General features: G+C 44.0%; 1 protein-coding gene across 10 annotated transcripts in view; it reads left to right on the top strand.

The window, feature by feature from the left end:
- Positions 1–24,944, top strand: part of Lcp1 (lymphocyte cytosolic protein 1) — a 99,934-nt gene that overhangs the window by 27,661 nt on the left and 47,329 nt on the right. For 4 of the 10 annotated variants that reach the window (XM_021181588.3, XM_021181586.3, XM_085828774.1 and 1 more), the window contains exons 2-3: positions 14,531–14,595; positions 16,092–16,210. The exons of 3 other annotated variants lie outside the window; for them this stretch is intronic. The gene's annotated coding sequence lies outside the window, so the exon portion shown is untranslated. Of the gene's footprint in view, positions 1–327; positions 497–14,530; positions 14,596–16,091; positions 16,211–24,944 lie in introns of all 10 variants that reach the window. 3 more of the 10 variants (XM_085828775.1, XM_085828776.1, XM_021181587.3) reach the window with 2 other exon arrangements.

Genomic DNA, 24,944 nt, shown 5'->3' on the forward strand with positions numbered 1-24,944 from the left:
ACAAAGTAAGTCTGTTTATTAGAAAGCATATCATTTGATCTCTATGCATTTGAATAGTTTTTTTGGTTTTTCTTCCTCTTACCTTCTAGTTTAATTTAAGTATGATATAGTAAAAGATAAGACATATTTTGATTCTATTTTATGTGATAAAACTTGCATTCTGGCCTAAAATATGTTTTATCATAAAGAAAGATTCCTTGAACTTCTGAGAAGAATGTGTGTATTCTGCATCTTGTGGGTAAAATGTTCTGCAGATGCCTGCTAAGACCACTTAGTCTATGTTGTAACTTAACTCTGAAGTGTCTTTGTTGGTTTTAAAACTGGAAGATCTCTATGCCGATGAGAACTGGAAGATCTCTATGCCGATGAGAACTGGAAGATCTCTATGCCCATGAGAACTGGAAGGTCTCTATGCCCATGAGAACTGGAAGATCTCTATGCCCATGAGAACTGGAAGATCTCTATGCCCATGAGAACTGGAAGATCTCTATGCCCAGTGGGTATCGAAGTAATCTACCTTTCATTAGGAGCTATCTATTCTTTTGTATCAATTAGTGTTTGTTTTGTAACATTGAAAGCCCCACTATCAATACTATGAAATATGTATGTTATTATATGTACATATTATGTGTTATATATAGTATATATTATCTATTTTAACAATTGGCATATCTACTTGCTGGATTATTCCTTCTGATACTATGTAATCACCTCCTCTATCTTGTCTGACTAATTTTTGACTTGTAGCATCTTTAACAGATAAAAATAACTAACCTGGTTTCTTTTTGGCCTTTCTTTACTTGGTATTTTGATTCCCATTCTCTTGGGTTTTAAATTCTCTCTCTTGTCACTTCTATTATTTTATGTTTCTTCTTTTAAGTTCTTTCAATATCTTTGAATCATTTACACACAGTGTTCAGTCTAAAGATGGTACTATTTGTGACCAGCAGTGACTTTCAGGTCTTTGTACAAACATGCTTAGCACAGTTTTTATAGACAGAATCTGTGAATTGGTGGCTTCTGGATCAATCGGTTATGGATTAGCCAACATAACATCAAAGTTATCAAAATTCTTTCCAACATTTAAAAAATTCAGATTATTTTTACATATAAATCTGGGTTCTGTTGAACAAGTATGTATTCTTCCTGCTGCTGCCTTCAGGGAAAATATGATTTCAGGCTATGGCAGCCCCTGACCTTTGCACTCCACCCTTCCCATTCATTTTAGCTCCCTTATTAGCCTTGTGGCTATTTAGAACTGATTCAAACCATGCGTAAGGGAACGTGACCTAGGATGCAGATGTTAATGGCCCTGGCTGAAGCAGGCAGAATTAAGTTACCATGTGTATTCTAAACTGCACTCTACTTTTAGGAGTTTAAATGTGAAAATTTGTAAGTTCAGTAGGTTCTCTAAAGCCACCAAGAGTAATTTTAGAGAATCCAATGTTTAATTCATTCTGACACTTTTTATAATTAAAACACACACACACATTTTGAAGAATCACGATGGTGGCACATGCCTATGGTCCCAACACTAGATACAATAATGAAGAAGGGTCACAAATCTATGACCTGTCTGAGTTGTAGACCACGCTCCCATTTCTCATTAGTACTCAAGAAAGAATGATGGAAATAGGGATGGCAAAGCATCCTTATCCTCCCTGTGATCGCAGAGCTTTGCCTGGGGTTCATAAAGAACTAAGAGATCATCAGTTGTCCTGAGGCTAAGGATGCTTCTCACTAAACCCCCCATAGTGATCACAGGAACTAGGAATTCACTGGAGTTAAATCTGTGACCCCTGCTTCTGCATTAGGTGGCTACTATAGAATTCACTTAAAAGATGGCATCTCTCCACTGCTTAGAAAGCACCAGTCTTTATAAAACAAACAAACAAGCAAAAACCAAAAAATGCACAGGAGAGACAGCAGGAAAGATAAGTGTATTTAATAGCACAGAGGTTCAGTCCTTAGAGGACTGAAAGTGAAGAAGGAGGTCTATAGGTGGAGGGTAACTCCACCCTATTCGCTGCTGTGTCCTAATAGCTGAGCAGCTTCCGTGGACAGAATGAATAAGGATAGGAGATGCCATTGCAGTCCCAAACACGTTTTTAATATTTACTGGGCACTTCCAGGATATTGGTGGAAGCAGATCACTATTAAATGGGATGTTTCATCCTTATTTTTAAAACATTTTCTATATATTTTGACAATTTCATAATGTGTGTATAATGTATTTAATCACACTAACCCCCTATTACTTCTAGCCACCTCCTATTTCCACTGAATTTCTACCTCCCCCCAAGATTCCCTATTTCTTCTGTTCAGTGTGAGGGGGAAGGGAAGGGAGGAGGGGGAAAAGGAGGGGGAGTATGAGGGAGAGGGGGAGAGGGAGGGGGAGGGGGAGGGAGAGGGAGAGAGAGGAGGGAGAGTGAGGAGGGAGAGTTGAATGAGCGTAGATGTGGCGTTATTCCCTTTATTCCCTAGAGCACAGGTAACTTACCAATGACTCCACTGAAGAAAATGGTCCCCTCTCCCCAGTTTTTTATATCTCAGTTTAACTCATGAGACTTCACTTTTAAGCACAAACTTCTTCCCCTGAATACAGTGCTTCTTGAAAGGAGCAAAATCTAGAGTTGCATGTCTCTGTCTTTCTTGATTCTTATCATTACCCAGCAAGGAGTTGCAAGAGTAAAACCCTGTCCTTTGTAACTGAAGTGTACCAGCATCTCAGCTCCTCTCTCAGCCTGAGTGCCTGTGTGCCTCCGCTTTCCCCCTGGTTAATCTTGCTTTTGGATGCAAGCTTCTGCTTGCTCCTAAGTACTCGCTCCTATAGAGTCAATGCCACCAGAGTTTTAGTTACCCATGTGGAGATGAACCTCAGACTTAGATATTTCAGCTCTGACCTGGTTCTATGATCTGACCAGATACTTGGCATGGCCAATGGGTTAGATTTCCTGACCTATCTTCTGTACCACCTTCAAGTCTTCTGGTCTAGTGGACTTCATCGTTAACTTGCTTAAAAGCCTCAGTTCAGCCCAGAGGATCAACACCTCCTGAATTCCTTAAATGATAAGCCTCAGTCATCTTAGTCCGGGCTCAACCTCCTTTATCTGCAAGGGTAGCCTTCATCTGTCCCTTTTGTTCGCCTCTTGTTCCTATCGCTGGTTGCTACAACCCCAGCCAGACCTTGCAGTCATTGCTGTGCATCGTAACCTTAGCCATGACTCCCAACTTCTCTGTTAGCAGTTTCTTCCACCCCAGCTCCTGGTTTGCCACTAGGCTAACGTGGCCAGTTTCACTTCCTCTTCTACTTAGAGCAAATTCCCTGTGATTCTTCCCTTTTCCAGATTTTATTTAGATTTTTTTTTGAAAACAGGTGTTTTGTTTACATATGGGCATGCGCACATGTGTGCTTAGTGTCCACGGAGGTCAGAATAGGGTGTTGGATCCCCTGGATTTAAAGCTCTAGGCAGTTCTGAGCCACAGTGTGGGTGCTGGGAACTGGGAACAGGTCCTCTGCAAAAGCATCATGTGTTCTTCCTTGCTGAGCCATCGCTCCAGCACCCATGACCGGGACCTTTTTACTCCCTTATTTTGTATCTTTTAAAAGTACTTTATTGTGCACAGTAACGACTGCTTACTAAATAAGCAGGAGACTGCCTGAAATAAGGAAATGGTGTCATATGAACCAGCTTGAAGCTGCACTGACATCCTTTGACCTAGTATGTGCAGATATACTCGCTGATTCATATCTCTATTTAAAGAATGGAGAACATGACCAGAGATGTTTCCAAAGCACAGCTGCAAGGGATCAGGGAAGACAAAGCGGTGCTCTTTCCCTTCGAGACTCAGTTTCCAGACAGAGAATATTAAATATTATTTGTTAAGGCACCCGTTGTAGGTATCTAATAAATGGGAACTAAATCCTACTTTAGATTTGAGAGAAGGTGTGTGTGTGTGTGTGTGTGTGTGTGTGTGTATGTGCATATATGTGTGTGTGTGTGTGTGTGTGTGTGTGTGTGTGTGTGTCTGGGTCTGGGTCTGGGTCTGGGTCTGTGTGTGCACGCCAGTGGAGGCCAGAGGACAGTCTCAGGTGTCATTCCTCAGGTATCATCTGCATTTTTCCCTCTGAGATGTGTTCTCTCACCTGCAGGAAGCTCAGGAAGTAGGCAGGCCTGCCCTGCAGCCGGCTCATTCACCTGCCTCCCCGCAGCAAGGCTGGGATCACCAGCACAGGCCTCTAGCCCTTTTGTTGTTTGTATGGGGGTTCTGGTGCTCGAACCTGGGTGCCTGTGTTTGCAAGGCAAGCTCTTTACTGATCGAGCTGTGTCCCCAGCTTCCTCTTGATGTCACAAGCGGAAAAGAATGTGATGACAGAATGAAACATTGGAATTTTAATGTAAATCATAGTCTACAAAATTCATATTTACCTAGAACTTAACAGAAATGAGGACGGCATGTGAAGCATATTAACAGATTTTTATAACAACCCTTTTATAGAAGAGTGTACTCCTCTCTCTCTCTCTCTCTCTCTCTCTCTCTCTCTCTCTCTCTCTCTCTCTCTCTCTCTCTCTCTCTCTCTCTCCAAAATACATTTTTAAGCACAAAAGGACAGTCAGTGCCTTTCTCTCTTATGATCTTCTGACTCTTGATCTTTGGCTATACTACTATAATCTTTTCTTTGCTGCCTTCATTTCTATTTACTTACTTTTTAGGGTTACATTGCTGATACGAAGCATGACTTTACACATTGGCTCTTCCACTAAGTATTTGGGCCACGCTTTGACTTTCTGTAGGCTGATTTTCAAAGCTTTAAATGCTTGGCTGGTGGTTGGGTGAGTCTCAAGCACTTCAGTGGTGGCAGCTCCACTTACCAGAGTGGAAGATGTCTTATGTTCCCAGGGTGGGACCTGCAGGGGGCTGACACTCATTCATTTCACCTGTGACTGTTCCCGAGTCTCTGTCAGTGGCAATGGGTCAGAGAATGTCAGGGAGTGTCTTGGGACTTGTCGGTAAGTCATAGGTATGTGAACTGTCAAACAGCTGGAAGCTGTATCATTTGCTGAATTTCATTTTCAAATACTTGGGAATAGCTTAGAGATAAGGCTTTTATGGGTTTGACATTTTATGAAAATCCAATTTGCGGCTGCCAACAGCCCTTCTCCTACCATGATCTACCTGACAATAACAACTGCAATTAGCTTTTATTACCATCCCTTATCAGCTCAGGATGGTAAAATTAGCATTAGAAGGCTGTAAAGTTAACCTTTATGTGGTAACTGCTTATATAAATTCTCTGAAAGGCCTATCACACTTCAAGAGAGAATTTTAGGTTGATATTTAAAATATCTAATTATGTTAGTTCTTTGGTTTAGCTTGTGAATGTCATGTTGTTTATAGAATCAATTTGTCTTCTCAACTATTCAAAATAGGGATTGAATTTTTGTATATGAAATGCACATTAGGTGCCGAGGGAGGGTGCAGTTCCTGAGCTCCAGTTCCTGAGCTGAAGTTCTGCTTCAACTGAGAGACAGGCAAGTTGTGTTTATATCTGCCGATAGCTTGTCTGAAATGATGTCCACCAATCTCCGTCCCCTCACTTCCTGACCAGCAAGAAAGCATCTCTCAAACACAGACACATACTGTCCTGCTCCTCTGTTCTCTCTGTTATTTGTGTTTTAATGTGTCTGTTTGTTTATTTGAGACACGATCTGTCTAGATGTAGCTAAAGCTGTCCTGGAACCTGGTCCTGTAGACCAGGCTGGCCTTGAACTCACAGAGATCCATCTGCCTCTGCCTCCCAGTTGCCAGGATTAAAGGCGTGTGCTAGCATTGTGTGTCTATTTTCTCGTGGTATGCATTTGTGTGTATATGCATGTCTGCATTCGCTGGGTTGCATGTGGAGGCCAGAGATTGACATTAGGTATCTCCCTCAACATACCTCATGGCAGGGGCTCTCACTCGGACCTAGAGCTTACCAGTTCAGCCATTCTTGCTGGCCAGCTTGCTCCCGTGATCCCTTGTCTCTGCCTGGAGATCACTGGGGTTATTGGCCATGTGCTGCACTCGCTTGGCATGTGTGTGAGAGCTGGGGCATCCGAACTCCTCAGCTTTTACTGGTGCTTTGTCCACAGAGCCATCTTCCCAGTCCTCTTTTGTTCCTTAATTGGCAGGATGTTGGTCTGGGGAGGTAGTTTAATGGATACAGTGCTTGCTACACAAACATGAAGATCCCAGTTCAACCCCTGGTACTCATGAAAAAGCCAAGTGTGGTGGCACATTGTGGTGGCCTGTGACCCCAGAGTTGGGAGCTGGAGATAGGGGTCTAGAGGCTTGACCAGGCTGGCCAACCTGGACAAGTTCCAGGTTCAGTGACCTGCCTTGTTCCTCCCAAATAAGGTGGAAAGTCAAGTAAAAAAGACATTAAATGTAGCCTCTAACTGCCTTCTTCCTCTCCCCCCACCACATCTCACACACACACACACACACACACACACACACACCTGATAGAAACTGTGTGTGCTCCTCATCACACAAACTTATCTTTTTGTAATGACAACATTGAAAGGTAATTTTCAAGTATATGATACATAAGTAAGTATAGTCACCATGCTGTACAATCGGCCTCTAGAATTTACTCCTCCATTTAAATGTCATATCATTTGACAAACATAGCCCCCAATTGTCCCTCCTCCACAACTCCTAACTACTCTTTGCTTCTGTAAGTCCAACTATTTAAGATTCTATACGAGTAACAGGTACCATGAAGTACGTGCCTTCCCAGGCATGTCTGGATAATTTTGCTTAACACGATATCGTCCATATTGACTCGTGTTGTTTCAAGTGTCAAATTTCCATTCTTTTAAAGGACGTATAGTATTCTGGTGTGTGTTTATACATACAAGTTCTCTATTTGTTTATCTATTGTTGAACACTTAGGTTGGGAACACAACCTGGTTCTTGCCAGTAGTGTTTCAATATACACAGAAGTGCAGATCTCACTCTCAACACTAGTTTTGGTTCCTTTGGACATCTCAGAAAAATGATTATGGATCATAAGGTAGTTCTGTTTCTAACTTTTTTAAAGGAACCTCCATGCTGTTTCCCATAATGGCCGAACTAATTTATCTATGAAGGTTTGAATGTGCTCGGCCCAGGGAGTGGCACTATTAGGAGGTATGGCCCTGTTGAAGTAGATGTGGCCCTTTTAGAGTAGGTGTGTCACTGAGGGTATGGGCTTTAGTACCCTAGTCCTAGCTGCCTGGAAGTCAGTATTCTGCTAACAACCTTAAAACAAAGATATAGAACTCTCAGCTCCTCCAGCACCATGCTGCTGTGTTCCCACCTTGATGATAATGGACTGAACCTCTGACTAAAGCTAGTCCCAATTAAATGTTGTCCTGATAAGAGTTGACTTGGTCATGGTGTCTTTTCACAGCAGTAAAACTTCCTACCAACAGTATGCAAGTTTTCTCCATTCTATAGTCTTACTCGCACTTCTCATCTTCAGACACTTTTATAATAGTCATCCTAACAGATGTGCCTCTCTGGTTTTCTTAGTGCCAAATCTTCCTTACCATAGTGTTTAACTTGAGGTTAGAATTTTAGTGTGTGTGGTAAACTCCTGGTTACCTTTGAGCTCTTGAGTCAGTCCTTCGGTTCTGTTTTTGGAGTCCCTGGCACACAGTATGTTTGAAGTAAGAACCTGATGATAACATAAATACCACAGCCTGCACGGTATGGACTTGACCTAACTGCAGCAATGGGGAAAGAGAAAATGCCAGATACAAGTAAAAAAAAAAAAAAAGCTAGGATTGGATTGGTTGTGTGCTGCGTGGAGACAAACCAGGAACTCAGAAATATAGCACCATTGGTACAAGCTGCACCAAAGAGGAAGTAGGTTTATAGGAGGACTCTACAGGGGAGCAGCCTCAGGCTGCAGATATTAGAAGAAATCAATTCTGTTATTTTTAGGAAAATGGATACATTAAGTAAAGTAAGCCAAATTTTAAAAAGACAAATAGCACATTATTTCTCTTCTATGTATACTATACCAACATATATATTATATATGATATGACAATAAACAGGAATATATAGGAGGAAGAAGATATGGTTGCTGTTTCTGCATATATGGCTTTAGGTAAAGGTCAGTCATTCATCAGCATCCATACTTGGACCACAGGAAGGTCTTGTCATTCCCATAACTCACCTAGAACAGCCCTTGCCATTCTCGGAAGTGTGGGTCTTGACGTGGGCATACACGTTCACTCGGGGCTGCATCCCCTCCCCACAGACACAGGTGCTTTTACACACACACACACACACACACACATGGCCAGGCAGTCTTAGACTGGCTGAAAAAGAAGAGTGAAGTGCTAGAAACACCAACAGTGCCTGGTAGCCCAGAGTGCTCTAGGACCTAAGAGGGAAAAAGGAGAAAGAGTTGGTGATGAATGAAGGTATCTCGGTCACGGTCAGCATGCAGGGTTTGAAGGCACGGAGTCTCTGGGTCCCCCGTGCCCAGGAGGGTTAGCGTTCTAGGACACAATTGGAAGTGAGGTAGCAGAGAAAGAAGTGGGGAGAGAGGGGGGGAGAGAGAGAGTGAAGGAAGGAGAGGAGTCTCATTGGCAAATGGGAAATGTTAGGTACATCAGGAAATGAGTAGAGATCAGAGGGATCGTGTTGTTTGTGTGAGACTAAGAAAATGAATAGAGGCAGAATTCAGAAATGACAAGCAATTTGAGGGACATAGAGAGCAAGAGACTGAACCATGCTATGTAAGTACGATGGAACACAGTGGGAAAAGGAGGTAGAAAAATCAGGAGTCTGACCCTAATGTGGTCATAAAGTCGGGAAGACTGTAAGGGAAACATAAAGCCACTTGTAGGCAGTGAGGGAAAAAGGAAAAGAGGACTTGAAGGTGGGTGCCCTGGGCCACAGAGAGGAGTGATGAGGTCACTCTTTGATGCTCGGAGGCTTCAAAACACCATCCTACTGATATTTTAACTTAAATATCGGTAATGAAAAGGAGCATTTGGAGTGGAGCAGGACAGTTGGGAGGGTTGAAAGTTTAGAAAGGCAAGGGCAGCAGGCACCACCCAGGGGAGTCTGAATGGTCCAGCGAAGACTGAGGAAACTGGCAGATAAGGCAGCCTTTTATGAATCTTCATCTCCCACTGCTCCCCCTCAGCTCCTGGTCTCTGTGAATGGTGCAGATGTCCACCACTCAGCTCCCCATCAGAGATGGGGTCACCCTTGATCCCTCTTCTATTTCATTCAGTCTCTTCAGTCCATTATAGGTATTCAGTCATTTTCTCTCCGCAGGCCTGCCTACCTCTCTGTCCCACTGCAGTGACCATGACCCAGCGGAGGGCTGACCTGCACCTCCAGAGGTCTTCATCTTTTTTCTCACCTGATCTAGCCCCTGCGGTTTTTCTTTTAAACATATGTTTAAAAGAAATGTTCTGCAACCACGTCACTTCCCATTCATGCCTCCTTAGCGAATTGTACCCCAGTGCAGATGTTGAGGTCCTATACCCAAAGTGCCTACAAGTATGACCTTATTTGGAAATAGAATGTTTGGAGATGATTGAGTTAAGATGAGATCATTAGGATGGGACCATAGTCCATTACCATCGTCCTTTAAAAAGGGGAAATTTGGGCACAGAAATGTGTAGATTCAGGCAGAAATCAGAGTGATGTCATTATAAGCAAGGATGACAAAGGATGGCTGGAAGCCATGGAGAGGGAGAACAGAGACATGGAGTTAGAAAACCACACTGTCAAAGGAGCCAACATGACAAACTTCTCATTGTAATCTTCTGACTTCTTGTTTGGTAGAGATACATTTCTGCTGCTTTAGTTTGTGGTCATTGTTATCACAGCCTGGTGATAGTACAGAACCTAAAATACAGATCCCAAAATAGCTCTCTGCTGCTTGGAAAGGATGATAATTAATGCCCATAGCATGCCCAAGGACTCGCTCAAACACCATTCTAGAGTTTGGTGACAATGTATTTGGGCGAATTTTGATTGGAAGATAGAACAAAATCAGGTGCCCCTCCCTAATATTGGTGGCTTTCATCTAATCCACCAAAAGTCTGGGCACAAGAAAAGGCAGGCTCTCTTCCTGAGCCACCCCCCTGCCTCCCAGTCCAAGATGATATGAATTGTTCACATGAGATACTGTCTGTGGAATACAGAATTTCCCCTGGCTGGATGCCTTGAACTGGGACACTGACTTCTTTTTCCCTTTGCACCTAAACTGAAACCCTGGCTTTTCCTGGGTCTCAAGTTCACTAGAGTTCAGACTAGATCTACATCAGGGACTTTCCTGAAGGTCATGAAGATTGTCAGCCTCTGTAATCACACAAGCCAATTTTTATAACTCTCTTTGGATGTATATAAACATTCACTTGCCTGCACATCTATCTGTCTTAGTCTGCCTCTCTGGAAAATCCTAAGATTTGGCATAAATATAAGATCTGTAACTCAGACTGAAGACTAACCATGAGCTGAGCTCTGTTCATCCCCCTTACCTGTCTCTTCTTGCACTCTCTGGCTCTGCATTCTTGATGATCAACCCACTCAGCTTTGCTCGGGTTCATCATGGACCTTGCTTTCTCTCACTAGTAGAATCTTTCTAACACACGTTCCCTGTGCTATCAATCTTATCCTTCAAGCCCAGTTTAGTTTTCTTAATTAATTTAAAAAACAGCTATCTGTAAAAATGTTTAGAAGCTAACAAAGCCAACTCAGCTCTTGGCCTCCAAGAACTCCCTATCTTTGCTGAAGAGACCAGTTAGCAAAGGAGACAGCAAAACTTAGAAAGTTAGAAGCCATGAGATACACAGACCATAGGAAATGCTTTAGCTGAGCCTCAAGTCTGTGATGTCATACAACACGTATCACAGCATCACACCGTTGGCTCACAGCAAAACCCAGGACCCTGGGCTACAGGATCTTTTTAAAGGCAGGGGTAGAAGATGGAGCCTAAACACAGGAAGCTTGGTAGTTTACATAGGGAGCAGAGATGTGTTCCCCTCACATTCTATGCTCTACTTTGCAATAACAAAAAAAAATGTGGGGGAAAATGTAAAGGCTCTTAGCTATCGCTATGGGTTGAGTATTTGTTCCTTTATAGGCTCCTGTGACAGTTTGCTTGCTGTTGAGACGGAGTTAGGAGATGAGGTTATTATAGGAGGGACTAGTGCTGTTATAAAAGGGGGGTCGGCTCCTTCTGTTTTACCCTTCAACTTCTCCCACATGGTAAGAAAACCCTGCCAAATGCCACACCTTAGACTCCAGTCCTCCAAACTGCGAGCCAATGTGTTTCCGTTCTTCTAAATTACACAGTCTGTGGAATCTTGTTATGACCCCACAGAGTGGAGTAAGATGTAGATGCAAGTGAGAATAACAGAAATAGCACACTAAATGGGAATTTAAGGAGGAAGCTGAAAAATCCTGATAGTAGGACACAAGGGCCAAGAGGCAAAGAATAGGAGGGGGAAATAGAGTGTTAGAAAGCTAACCCAAGATGTACAATATGCAAATAAGTACAATGCCAGGGAAAGGGAGCCTTGCAAAATGACCAGGGTTGGAGTGAAGAGAGGAAAAAAGGAAAAGAAGGAGGAGAATGAAAGGAAGGGAGTACCTCAGAATGGAAAGACTTGGATTTCCAGATTGAAGAGGACCAGAACCTCACACAGTGGGTGCACAGAGATCCACACTGAGAGCTTTCATGAGAACCTCACACACTGGGTACAAACAGATCCACACTGAGAGCTTTCATAAGAACCTCACACAGTGAGCACACACAGACCCACACTGAGAGCATTCATGAGAACCTCACACAGTGGGTGCACACAGAACCTCACACAGTGGGCACACACAGACCCACACTGAGAGCATTCCTGAGAACCTCACACAGTGGGCACACACAGACCCACACTGAGAGCATTCCTGAGAACCTCACACAGTGGGCGCACACAGAACCTCACACAGTGGGTGCACACAGAACCTCACACAGTGGGCGCACATAGAACCTCACACAGTGGGCACACACAGACCCACACTGGGAACTGTCATGCAGACTTCAGGACACTTGGTGTAAAGGAGAAATCCTGACGTTTTCAGGAAAGAAAAATCACAAATGACATAGGAGGGACCACTCAGTCAGAAAGGCATCAGCTTCCTCAATAGCAAAGTCATAACCTAGAACACACTGGAGAGATCCCTTCCTAATTTCAAGAAAGAAAAAAAAAAGTTTTGCAGAGTGACTTTCCAAGGCCACATGTGTTTTCAGCTGTTAAATGTTCCAAGAAATTTTTGCCCCACATATTCTTAGGAATCTAGTAGAGGATGTGGCCACATTTAAACAAGGAAGTAGACTCAGAGAAGGGAAGGTGTGTGGCTTCCAGCCCAGAACAAAAGAAAGAACTCCCCAGGATAAGACTAAGACAGGTGGCCTTCTCGTGCACTGGGGGCACCAGACAGACAGAAGGACGGGGACTTCAGAGGGTCCTCTCCAGGAGCGCAAGAGAAGAATGCACGCGTGCTTTGCTTTGTTGGGTTTTGTTTTTGTTTTGTCTTCTTTTAGCTCTGTTAGAGAGTTCCATGTGGCATTCATAGTAAGTATGTGGGAACCTGGCAGGTTAAGGAGACAGAAGAAGCACAGTGCATGCCATTGCTCTGGAAAGGTTTTTGCCTTGTGTTCTTTAGTTGGTCTGTTTGTGGTTTTGTGTGTGTATGTGTGTGTGTGTATAAAGTTATGTGTTCATTTGTGTACGTGGACATGCGTGCTCCTCTGGTTCCTCTCCAGGAAAGCCTCAGGTGTCCTTTCTTGCTTTCCACCTTGTTTGAGATAGGCTCTTTAAAAAAAAAATTCTTCATTTCATAAGCCAAGCCCTCAAGATTTCTGGAATCTCCTGTCTCTACCTTTGGTTTCCCTGTTGGAATGCTGGGATTAGAGACATGCACAACCCTGCCTGGCTTTACATGGGTATGAGGACTTGAAATCAGGTCATCATACTATGTGGCAAGGACTTTACCCACTGAACCACTTTCCCAGGCATTATAAAATCTGAATATTGATTTAACAGTAACACTGTTATAACAAGGTTTAGATAATGGTGCGTGAGGATCAAATTCACTTCCAAATAGGAAGTGTATATATTCATCTCGTGTGTGTGTGTGTGTGTGTGTGTGTGTGTGTGTGTGTGTTGTAACTGCTAATTGGTACTGGTTTTCTTTTAAGGGATATTATCGAATTGTATAACATAATTTGTATACAAATCTGATTATATGACAAAACTACTTTAAAAGAATAAATGTTGTGAATCATAGGACAATAAACATACTATTAAGCGGAAGAAAACAATATCTAACTCATGTGTTATGGGTGAATGCATGAGATGATATATGGGAAGGGCCCAGTCCACAGCTTGGTGTAAATATTAAAAGAGCAGCTGGCACCCACTCAGCTCTTACTTTGTGACAGGCAGTTTCCCCACCACACATCAGCACGTCCAATCCTCTCAACAAATGCACGAAACAGACACTGCTCTTGCCCCACCTTCTAGATGAAGATCTTGAGGCCAATGAAATGAAGTCACCTGTCTAAAGTCACGCAAGAGGTTCATCTGTAAAGTTGACCTTTAACCCCAGGTGCCTGATCCAGAACTTTTACTAGGCTACTCTACTGTGCAGGTGTAATCTGGTCTGGGAGACTGGGGCCATAAGGATGATGCAGGCCTCGGTGGCAGATGAATTCCGGGAAAACAGGGGGGATAGAGGCAAGGCAGAGCAGAGGCTGAGCTCAGTGGAGGGGGCAGCAGAGACACAGGGCTTATGGTAGGAGGGTGGGGGCCCTATCCGAGTGCAGGGCAGAGGTCGTGTTCTGTCTGCAGAAGAGCTAAAAACAATAAAACTCAAAGTTAACTCTCCTGTTTAACCATCACAAGCAATGTTTAAACACTGAATGAAAAAAAAAACTAAACAAAACAACAAACAAACAAACAAACAACAACAACAAAAACAAACTCCACAGCTGCCTACTCCTGGGTGGATTTTCATCACTGAGAGAGGCAGATGAAGAGATTACCATGGAGGAACCTGAATGGTGAAATCCAGGATGTGGCCGGAGGCAGTGACAGGTGGCAGAGGAGGATCAGAGCTGGAAGGGGCTGTGTCAACTAGGTGGCAATGACTAGATAAGCAGTGACCTGCTCAGCAGCGACTTTCTTACCCAGTGTAGGCACTGTCCTGACTCAGGTTCTTATTGTGCCTGGAACCAGATTCTAGCTGGAATGTGGCAAGTTTCACTTCTGCTCTCCACAAATCTGTGCCTGCATCCCACCATGCCGGTGTCTCAGCCCTCCCCGACGTTTCATTTCACGTCTCCCTGCACCAGTCTTGCTCCTCCCTGAGAGCAATGCTTCTGCTTCACTTCTGTCCCAGTCTCCAGTTTGGGCAGACACTCACACACGAGAGGAACCGACGCACGAGTGGTTTTCTCTTTCTTTTATAGATTCCTCGGGTCTCCTGTGATCAGGCCCAAGCACCTACAGAATGCTCCTGCTCTCTGTCCCCCAGGTAATTGAAATATAGATTGGTTCCTTTTCATGAGGCACGGCTGTTGGGTCTTTGCTCCATTCCGAAACCACAAGAGTGCAGAAGCAGACAGGCGGATGCACAGTCAGCACACACTCTTTCCCTTTAAGAAGGCTGTGCAGGCCATCTGTGGAGCTCTTCTCTAGAACCCTGAGTGGGGGCTATTCCCCAAAGTGGAGGCTAACAGCATTTAACTGCTGTATCATGCAGCCAATCTTATATGAACAATGCCTAGATGTTTCTCTGTACAAAGTCAAGGGCCCCTTGAATTCCCTCTGCCACTTACTAACTGGGATTCTACTCACCACGTCACTCTTACCAGGGACATCTGAAGACAGCAGTCAGTTCTTACTAGAACCATTCCTAGAATGTTCTTTAGGACCAGATCTAGAGAAGACTGAACCTTCTCCATGTCTTCCCGTGCTCTAGCAGACCCTCTTTCTCAATAGGAGCCCTGTGGGTTTCTGAGTAAAAAGTTGCCTTATCAGGCTGATGAAGGAGATACACTTGGTGGCCTTATCTCAGCATTAGAAGTTAAGACGGAGAACTTTGTAAGGAAACCAGAAAAGCCAAGGAAGTCTAAAGAACAGCAGAGTCAGTGGGACCGTGCTCAGCTTGACAGCAGCCCTGGCTCTTAGAAAAACACAGATACCTGTAGAATGAGCAGGCATCCTCACCGACTGAGCCTGGGGGCCTAGCTGTAGCATGCAGCCCCAAGGCTAAATGACAGCATCTCCGTTATTGTTGGGAGCGTGAGGACTCCAGGAAATGGATGCATGACTGTTGTCTGAAGGGATCCAGCCTGTTGGAAGGACTGACAGCTTCCTGAAGGATTCACCACTCTTCTTTACAGGAAATGTTTAAATAATTGAACTCTCTAATTGGGTTAAAGAGATCCTTAGCACGTGGGTGTTCTATAAGTAAAGGAATGAGTAAATAATATAGTAACCTTTCTCTATGGGCCCTGTGCTTAGAGAGATCGTTTTGTTTCGTTTATACAGATATGATCATCATTGAGAGGGTGGGAGGGGGATTGGTTTCAAATGGGGTGAGAGAGAGAGGGAGGTGGGATGGGCAGGTTCGCCCATGAAAATCCCTTTCAGTTTGTATGTCACACCTCTTCCTTAGATGTTTCACTGGAGATGAAGAATTTGTTTTTTTCCCAGATGAAAGTAGGTAGGCTCCTGGGTTTTGCTTTAAGCAACTGGAGTCAGACAAAAGAGTTCAGCCAGGAAGCTGACCTTCGCTCCCTATCTGTGATCAGAAGGGCTTAAGTAGCCCAGGGCCTGCTGAGAGAGACCCAGGGTGGGAGCAGAATGCTCCTAGAGAGGAGGAAGTGGAAGGTGGCTTCTGGATTTCACTGTGACCTGTTGTCAGGTGATTTTCAGGGGGAGGAGACATGAAAAAAAAATGTTGAGTAAAATGTCCTTATAAAGACAAAATCTATTTCTTTCCTGCCTGGTGATTTGCCACTGCAGTTACTTCCTGCCTTGTGACCACACACCCCTGCTTGACAAGGCTGCTCTGTAGATCTGAAGGACTGGGGTTTCTGACCACACAGCAGTGCTGCTGACACAGAGGACAGTTTCTCTACCAGGTAAACGTGTTTCTCGTCCCTTTGCTCGCTGGAAGTGTTTGGGACCTGGCTGGGGCTCTGCTGCTGGATGCTGTGGGTTTTGTCTAGAAGGGGCTAAGCACCTGTCTTCTCAGCCCTGTGTGTCTTGCCTCCCTCTAACAGAGACCAGCAGCCACCTGGGGTGGCTGGGTGTGTGTCGGGGGTGTGGTGGGGGGAAATATGGGGGGGGGTGTTCTTTGGCTTGGTTCTTGCCAAGTTCTCTGCATTTATCATCCCCCACCCCAAAATCTGAGTTACTTTTCCCCATCTTTAAAGCCAAACCATGTTTTGATACCTGTCAGTTGGTCTATTTCAGGAAGGCTATTTACTCTCTTTTGGTCAACTTTAAGATGTTTTCGGGAAAGTGCATATTGATCATTTAGACTGTGCTGCTAGTAATTCTAATGGAGGTGGTTTAATTTTAGCTTCTGTGGTTGTTTTTCCTTTTTTTTTTTTTTTTAAATCTTCCTTAGAGTCAGTTGGTGGATATGTTAACATCTTAGGTCATATGTTACCAAGGGTGGCCTGTCAGTGTGAGTGATTTTTGACAATGGGGTTTTTAATGCCCATGTTTTCTGACTACACAGAATATGAGAGGTCTTCTCCATTAAGTCTCTAAAAATCAAAAGCAATTTGTGTTGCTGGCTTCCGCTACTTCTTGTAGGGCTGTCTGGATTATTTGTTAAGGCTGAAGGCCATGCAAATGAATGTCTCTACATTTTGGAGGAAAGGTCCTATCTACACAGGGAGTTCTTTTAAGCGACTGAAGCATACAGCCTCGAAGTATTGTACCATCTCTCAGCTTGTATTCAATTAGAACTGTCAGTCAAGCCCAGGACTGATGTTACACATACACTGTCCTGCACACATGGTGAAAACCTGTGTTTCTAACTGTTGGAAACCACTCTAGCAGGACAACTTAAAACCAAAAGCAGAAGCAAGACAAACAAACAAACAAACAACAACAACAAAAAAACAAAACAAGAAAAAGAAAAAAAAAGTGGTGGCTTGTCAACATACACCTTGAGGTCAAATTTACCAAGAATTTACTGTAATTGGCTTCTATTAAATGAACTTTTTAAAAAAGGATGTCTGCATAGCTAAATTTAAATGGAATTCACCACTTTTTTTCTATGAAAAGTGAATTTCTGGAAGTTTTGGTGTCTGGCCATTAATCTTTCTTTACTTGCAGTACTCATCTGCCTGGCTGGTTTCAAGGTAAAAAGTAAAACTAACCCAAAAAACAGTGGGGTCTCCGGAGGAGAGGCTTAAGGTCCAGAAAATACTAGGGGAAAAATGTACTTCAAAGATTTTCATCAGAGATAGTAATAAGAATGTAATTAAAAAAAAAAAAAAAGCTTTGAAGGCTTGTCAACATTTCCCCCTTACATTTGGGAAGGAATAACACTGAATATGGCAGAGTTAGTGCCAGCCACGTTTGGCTTGCTGAAGCATCCACCTGCCATGCCTACAAAGCACAGCGTCTTACTCATGGTAGCAGCACGAGGGAGGGAGGGCTCTTCCGGACCTCAGGTTCTGTGGTGACAGTTTGCAGTGGTCGCTGATGAAGACATTTCGTTAGCAGTCCCTGTCTGGCAGGAGTGTTTTAAACTTCGTCTCCTTTGTACGTTGTACCTTGCAACAGTCAGGAATGTTAGATAAAAAGGATCCCAGTGTTTTAACCTGATTGATACTTCTACCTCGGAACCGTTTGGAGAAGGGTGGCCCGCGTGTGTGTTTAAACTAGAACAGGAAGGGGAACTGTGCAGGGCCTCAGAGATGCGCATGCTCAGGCCGCTCAAATGTAGAACCCTGTACTGTATCGACCTGGGGGGGCGGAGGGGTGGGGGAGTGGTAAGAAGGAAAATGTCAGTGTGTATTCTGTGCACGTCCAACTTTTTTTTTTTTAGAATGTTTCATCTGAACTTGATCGAGTTTGTGGATATGGAATGTGTAAAGCTGGAGAGCCACCAGTGTGGTTACTTTTAAGTACTTAGCTTGTGTAGCCACATGACCTCTTGGAATCCTCTCCAGTGCCTTGAGCTATCGGGAGTGGGGCTGAAGTTACCTAAGGTCCAAGGGCACAAGGGTCAGGGTGGGGCAGGAGTTGGTCTGGATTTCAGGTGCCCAGGGACTGTGCTGGCTGCAGGGCCCGCCTTCCGTGGAGCATGCTGGGAGAAGCTTTCATCCTGGAGACACATCAGAAAGCCTAATACAGTGTGTGTGTGTGTGTGTGTGTGTGTGTGTGTGTGTGTGTGTAAGAGAAGAGAGAGAGCAGAGACAGAGAGAGTGTGTGTGTACAGGTGTACAAGACAGAGAAAGGAAAAAAATTGCCAGACACCCCAAAGGAGTTTGATATTCATTAAATAGGTCCCTTGGCACATTTCATGTAACGGTGGGATGATTCATTAACAGTTTTGCTAAGAATTTTTGGTGCCTTCACGCATTTGCCTCAGCCCACTTCCTCAGACTTCTTTCATGCCACTTCCTCCTTGTTGAACCTCTCCCCTCCCCCTCCCACGTCTTACCTACCCACGTTCTGGTTCTGGGCGCGCAAGACCGCAAGCCACCAGAAAGTTCCATGCTGTTTCACTCTTTCTCGCTGTTTCTTCAGTGATCTTCCCCCTGAATTGTCTGACTTTTCAAGGGCCTCTTGGAAAGACAGGTCCTCAGCTTGCTTCCTCCACTAACTGAAGCTTGCCTAAGGCTTTGCCTTCAGGTCAGCATTGCATTGATTGTATCTTCTTAATTTTTTCCCCTGTCCTGCCGCACATAAAGAGCGGAGTTCCCTCTCTCCGCCCCGCCGGCGCACAGGGCTGCTGAAGATATTGACTGGAATGAACAGTTTTTAAATGAATTCGTTACATAACAGGAAGGCCTCCGATTTCACTTCCTACTTTCAAGCTCCCTGAGTCCTTGTGGCGACTGCTCTGAGGGGACACGTGGCAGTCATTGTCCTCAGCGCTTGCTCCCCTCCTTTTCCAAGGCTCCAGTCTTCCTTTGAGCCTCACAGCGCCAAATGGACAACGGCTTTGGGAAATATAAGAAATGATACGGTAACTATAGACTTCAGAAATAAATGACACCAGTCCATCATTGTATTTTAAATGCAGTTACAGGCGTGCTACCTAGCAATCCTTACACAAGCTGAAATCCCCAGATAGGCCTTTGTTTATGAAGTGAACGCAAGGACACATGTTAGGAATATTACTTAATCACTCAGTATTCTTAGAAAATTCTGAAGTCGCCGTTTCCTTTTTTTTTTTTTTTTTTTTTTTTTTTTTTTTACCCGAGGACTGCAGGCCCCTCTGCACATATAGGGGATGCAGCAATCAAATCTCAAAATAAAACTAAATCAGAAAATTAAGACATTTCCTCATTTAACTCATGTTTGAGAGGAGCTGAAAAGCTTTATAAAGTCATTGGACTTTATGACTAACGGCAGATGTTATAGCAAGATGATACTTTTTAGATTAATGTAAATTTTCTCCCCGGGGATTTTTTTTTTTTTTTTTGGACGGGGGTGGGGGTGGGGGTGGTCCACAGATACCCAGTGAAATAAGATGACTCAGTTCGTGTACTGAGCAACGCAAAAATAAAAGTCGAATTTAGAGCCCATCAAAATATATAACTGATTTGTCAGCCGACTCCGCTAGCTGCAAAGGTTCCTGTTTTGCTAGATGACAGTGCACTTCTAACATCAAAACACTGAAGGCTTTCTGAAGGCTGAGACACTGCCTCCTGACCAGGTCTCCATCACCTAGGGGAATCTTACTCTAGCTGTTGAAGTGGAGGTGCTCCCAGACAGACAGACAGACAGCATCTCCTGCTGTTTTCCTCAGCTTCCTTCTGACTCAGCTTCCGGTCTTCACCACTCACTCTTCCTGTTGTTTTCTGTGTGTCAATTTCCATCATTGCATTCGTCTTCCCATCAGTTTCACAATGGCCCCATCTCGTAAGATATTGCAAGCCCCACTTGGGGAGGGGCGGTGAGGAAGAATTTCAGTTATCACCCTAATAATAACAACAGCTAATGCACCCACCCTCTCTTGAAATTGAGCTTTTCGCAATCCCACCAGGTGAATACTGGCATATTTGACAACAGGTTTATTCACTCGTGTATGTGATTTTTTTAAAAAAATTTTTCGAAGACCGAATGAGTGCTGTATCAATGGTTGGAATCCAGAGAAAGCCCTAGAACAAACAACTATAGTGTGTGCATGTCTGAAGTAGAGCTTAGATGGTTGAAACTTCCCCTGAAGTGCAGCCATGGTGTGATGGCTTTTATTAGAGACTCTCTGTCATCACCACACGAGCTCTGTCCTGTGCATGGGATTGTATTTGGTGTGTACAGTGAATGTACAGACCCACACAACATGATCCTTCCCTTTAAAATCTTGGAACAGTTCTTAGTCTTAGGCGTTAAGAATGACTTCAGTCAAGTGGCCTTTTTAGTGTGCTGTGACTGACAGTCAGGAATAAATTAATTTGTACACCTGAGTACATACACCTACAATTATACAGTAATTGCCAGATAAAAGTGTTCTAAAGACTTTTTACAAATGAAAGAATGCTTTAGCTGTGAATGGGAAGACAGAAGTTGGAAGTGACCCAGGTAGTGAGTTAAAATATGTTTTCCTCAGCTTCAGAGCCCGGGTCTATGTCAGTCCTATTTACAAGATGTACAAAGGCCATTTCTCAAATATGGCCAGGCCCACCTCCCCCGGAAGGAAAAGCTAAGATGTTAAATTGAGGAACCAGCAAAGCCACGGCTCTGTGGTTGCAGCATTGATTCTTAGTTTAGCACAAGCTACATGGACCCCTACCTACCCTTCTCTTCACACACACACACACACACACACACACACACACACACACACACACGTTAGTAACTGAACTCAAGTGGACATCAGAGGTTACATCCTCCACAGTGGAAGGCTGGGGCACCAGATCTGGTACCAGGCTAGTTACAGACATGAATTGTAGTCTCCCAGATAATTTGCTCTCATTTTTATTCTGCTTACACTTTACAGAGGGAACTTGCCTGGTGCAATAATTACCTCGTATTTAATAATCTGCCGTCTGGTTCCTTATTCTTATAAATTCATTAAGATTTATCCAAGGCATGTCTCTGAATCAAGGAGGTAGAGAACTACCTAAAATTATTTGTGCGATATCTGCTTATTGCCCTAAGTGCCGTTGCTCAGGCAGAATTTGGATTAGCATAAGTTCATTGTCCTCTTTATTGCAAGTGAGCATTCTACAATGTGGGTCCTTTTAGCTTCTAGACAGCACAAGCTCACAACAGCTGAAGTGCCTGACTGAAGTATCCGAATCCCAAATGCTCTGAAAGCCAAAACTTTTGAGTGCTAATATAGTTCTCAGGAACTTTCAGACTCTGGAATGTTTCAGATTTCAGATTGTTTTTGGATAGATGTCATGCAAATATCTGCAGAACTCTGAAGTCTGAAGCACTCCTAGTCCCAAGTGTTTTGGATGAGGAGTGTGGAATTGGTATTTCTATCACTTCTATTTGTGCAGTGACTGAATAACCAACAAGAGGCACTTAAGGGTGGAGCGGTCTGTTTTGAGTCACCCTTTAGAGGTTACTGTCGCTCTCGGCAGGGAAGGATTGGTTACTGAAACTGCTGTAATAGCGGTTCTGGGAACTTGAAGATCGACTTGTTCACATCTAGATCTAGGTAGGCTGGACCAGGGCCACAAGCAGGTACCACCTTCAGCTAGCCAGGCCAGAGACCCAAAGTTGCACATTATCTGGAGACCAGCTGCTCACACTCAAACATCTCAGACTCAAATCCCTTTGCCCAAGGAAGGACAAGGGTGATAGAAATTGCTTATGGAGAACTTGAGGTCACAGGTACTGAGAGAAAGTACCTGGGGGAAAAGACAGGGCTGCAGCTCTCCAGTGATGAGCAGCCTTCATCCTCTTAAAGCTATGATTGAGCTGTCCGTGCCGTCTCCAGTGGTTTGTTAATGTCTCTTAAGTTTCCTCTTTGGAATAATGAAAGTAACCATGGAAACTTTTGGGGTGTCCCCCCTGCCTCACTGCCCTTCATGTGGAGATTTTCATCAAGATATCACCAGTGCTGTTTCTGTCCTCTGACCACTGAGAGTGACAGCTGGGACATTTCAGATCTCTGTTGATTTTGGTTTTGCCTGGGCTTTGGGGGCCTCCAATTTGGAGGGCCTCTCTCCAATTTCGTACAAATATCTGTTTTTAGATGCTTTCCAATATTTTATAATTTTTTGTTTTGTTTTGTTTACTTTTTTGTTTTAGTTTTTTTTTTTTTTTAGATCTGCCTGCCTTTGCCTCCTGAGTGCTGGGATTAAAGGTGTGCACCATCACTGCACAGTTATTTTTTTTTAAGTTTACATGTTTATTCTGTGTATATGGATGGCACATGGAGAGAGAGGACAACCTGAGGAAGTTGTTGCTCTCCACCATGTCGGTCTCAGGGATTGAACTCAGGTCCTCAGGCTTGGCAGCAAGAGTCTTTATCCACTGAGCCATCTCACTGGCTTATAAACCAGTATAAAATAAATCATATTTTACAGGTTTTTAAATCAGGGCTTATAGCTCTTATTCATGGAAGAGACAGATACAATGTATAGAAAATTAGCAAGTGGACACAGATTTGGATTCATATTCGGGCTTTGACATATCAAACACTGAGCAATCTCTTGAACCTCTGAGACCAGTTTAGTTTATTTTAACTTTTTGTTGATTCTTTGTGAATTTTACATCATGCACCCCAATCTCGCTCATCTCCCTGTCCTTTCATATCTACCCTCCACTCTTACAACTGTACCCCAAAGAAAACACAAAATTTAAAAAATAAAACACCCAACAAAACAAAAATAAAAGCAAAAACGAGACATCTCACCATGGAAGCTACAGTGTGTCCCAAGTGTCCTACAGTGTACCTGTCCCGGAGTGTCCCACAGTGTACCTGTCCCGGACTGTCCCACAGTGTACCTGTCCCGGAGTGTCCCACAGTGTACCTGTTTGTCCACACAGCTTGACTTGCAGATGTTCATTGCAATGAGTCATTGGTCTGATTTGAGGCTTCTGGCTTCTGCTACACTATCAATACTGGATCTTTACTGGGACTCCTCTCAGATATTTTGTTGTTGCCCTGCGTCATGGAGCTCCTGCATCTCTGGCCCCTTCACTTGCTCCAGCAGTTTACAGATGGGGTGGCCCAACACAAAGCCCTGGATCTGAGCCTGGGTGGCAGCTGAGTTGGTCACATGGCCAGCTCCCCTGCACAGATCTCCAGCACTGCCCAGCTCATCCAAGTGCTGCAGCTGACAAGGGGCGGAGCCAGCTCTACTGAGTGCCCAAGCCACTGAGGGGCAGCTCTTTGAAGCTACCTTGGACATTAACATGGTCCAAGGTGGCAGCCTAGATCAGGGATGTCCGCATGGCCTTTGGTGGTGACACAAGAGATGGCATCAACAGAGATCCCAGACATGCACAGGCCAGCACTCCACAATGGCCTCAGGTGGCAGCCCAGGCTCTTCACATCAGCTTATTCCTACCCACCTCCACATCTCTAATTCCACTCCACCTCTCTTCATAGTGCTCAAACCACTTTGCTTCACTTTTGCTCCCATCTCTCCACCACATGGTTCCACGTCATAGCGGCATGTGAGCCATGTGGTGGCAGATGAAGACCGATTTCTTTTCTGTAAATGGAAGCAACTGCTGTCTATTTTCTGAGCTGTCCTTGGCTCCATTGTTCTCATGTTGCATCCAGGGGAAAGCCTACTTTGATCACCAGTACATCTGATCAACATCATGTCAAGTATTTGAAGTATACTTGCTATATTATTTTCTCATATATCTAGGTATAAAGTTGACATTGTTGTCTCTTTATTTCCTAAGGCTTAGGGATGTTTCTTAAGGGATTTATCTACAGGTCATAGCAGTAGCTCATAGAGTACAGATTCACAGCTGTCTTGTCCATTTTAAGTGCATTTCTTTTCTTTCTTTCTATTTCTTTTTAGATTTATTTATTTATTATATGTAAGTACACTATAGCTGTCTTCAGACATCCCAGAAGAGGGCATCAGATCTCATTGCGGATGTTTCTGAACCATCATGTGGTTGCTGGGATTAGAACTCATGACCTTCGGAAGAGCAGTCAGCGCTCTTAACCGCTGAGCCATCTCCAGCCCCTTAAGTACATTTCTAAAGAGTGCAAACTGTGAGCCGGGTGTGGTGGCACACGCCTTTAATCCCAGCACTCGGGAGGCAGAGGCAGGCAGATTTCTGAGTTTGAGGCCAGCCTGGTCTACAAAGTGAGTTCCAGGACAGCCAGGGCTATACAGAGAAACCCTGTCTCGAAAAAACAAACAAACAAACAAACAAAAAAAAAAACAAATAAAAAAAGGAGTGCAAACTGTGACTGTGTAAACTCCATTGGTGAGAGCTGGAGAGCTTGCTCAGAAGGTAAGAGCACGTGCTGCTCTAGCAAAGGACCTGGATTCAGTTCCCAACATCCACAGGGCAGCTCAAAACCCTTAACTCCAGTTCCAGGAAATCTGATGACCTCTCTGGCCTCCTCAGGTACCAGGCACACACATGATGTGTAAACATGCATTTAGCCACACATACTCACACATGTTAAATAAAATTACATACATGACATGGTAGTCAGGCATATGTCTATCATCCCAACACTCAGAGCCT

This window comes from Mus caroli, unplaced genomic scaffold (genome assembly GCF_978045245.1).
Source record: "Mus caroli unplaced genomic scaffold, Mus_caroli_1 scaffold_12, whole genome shotgun sequence".
Classification (NCBI taxonomy): domain Eukaryota; kingdom Metazoa; phylum Chordata; class Mammalia; order Rodentia; family Muridae; genus Mus; species Mus caroli.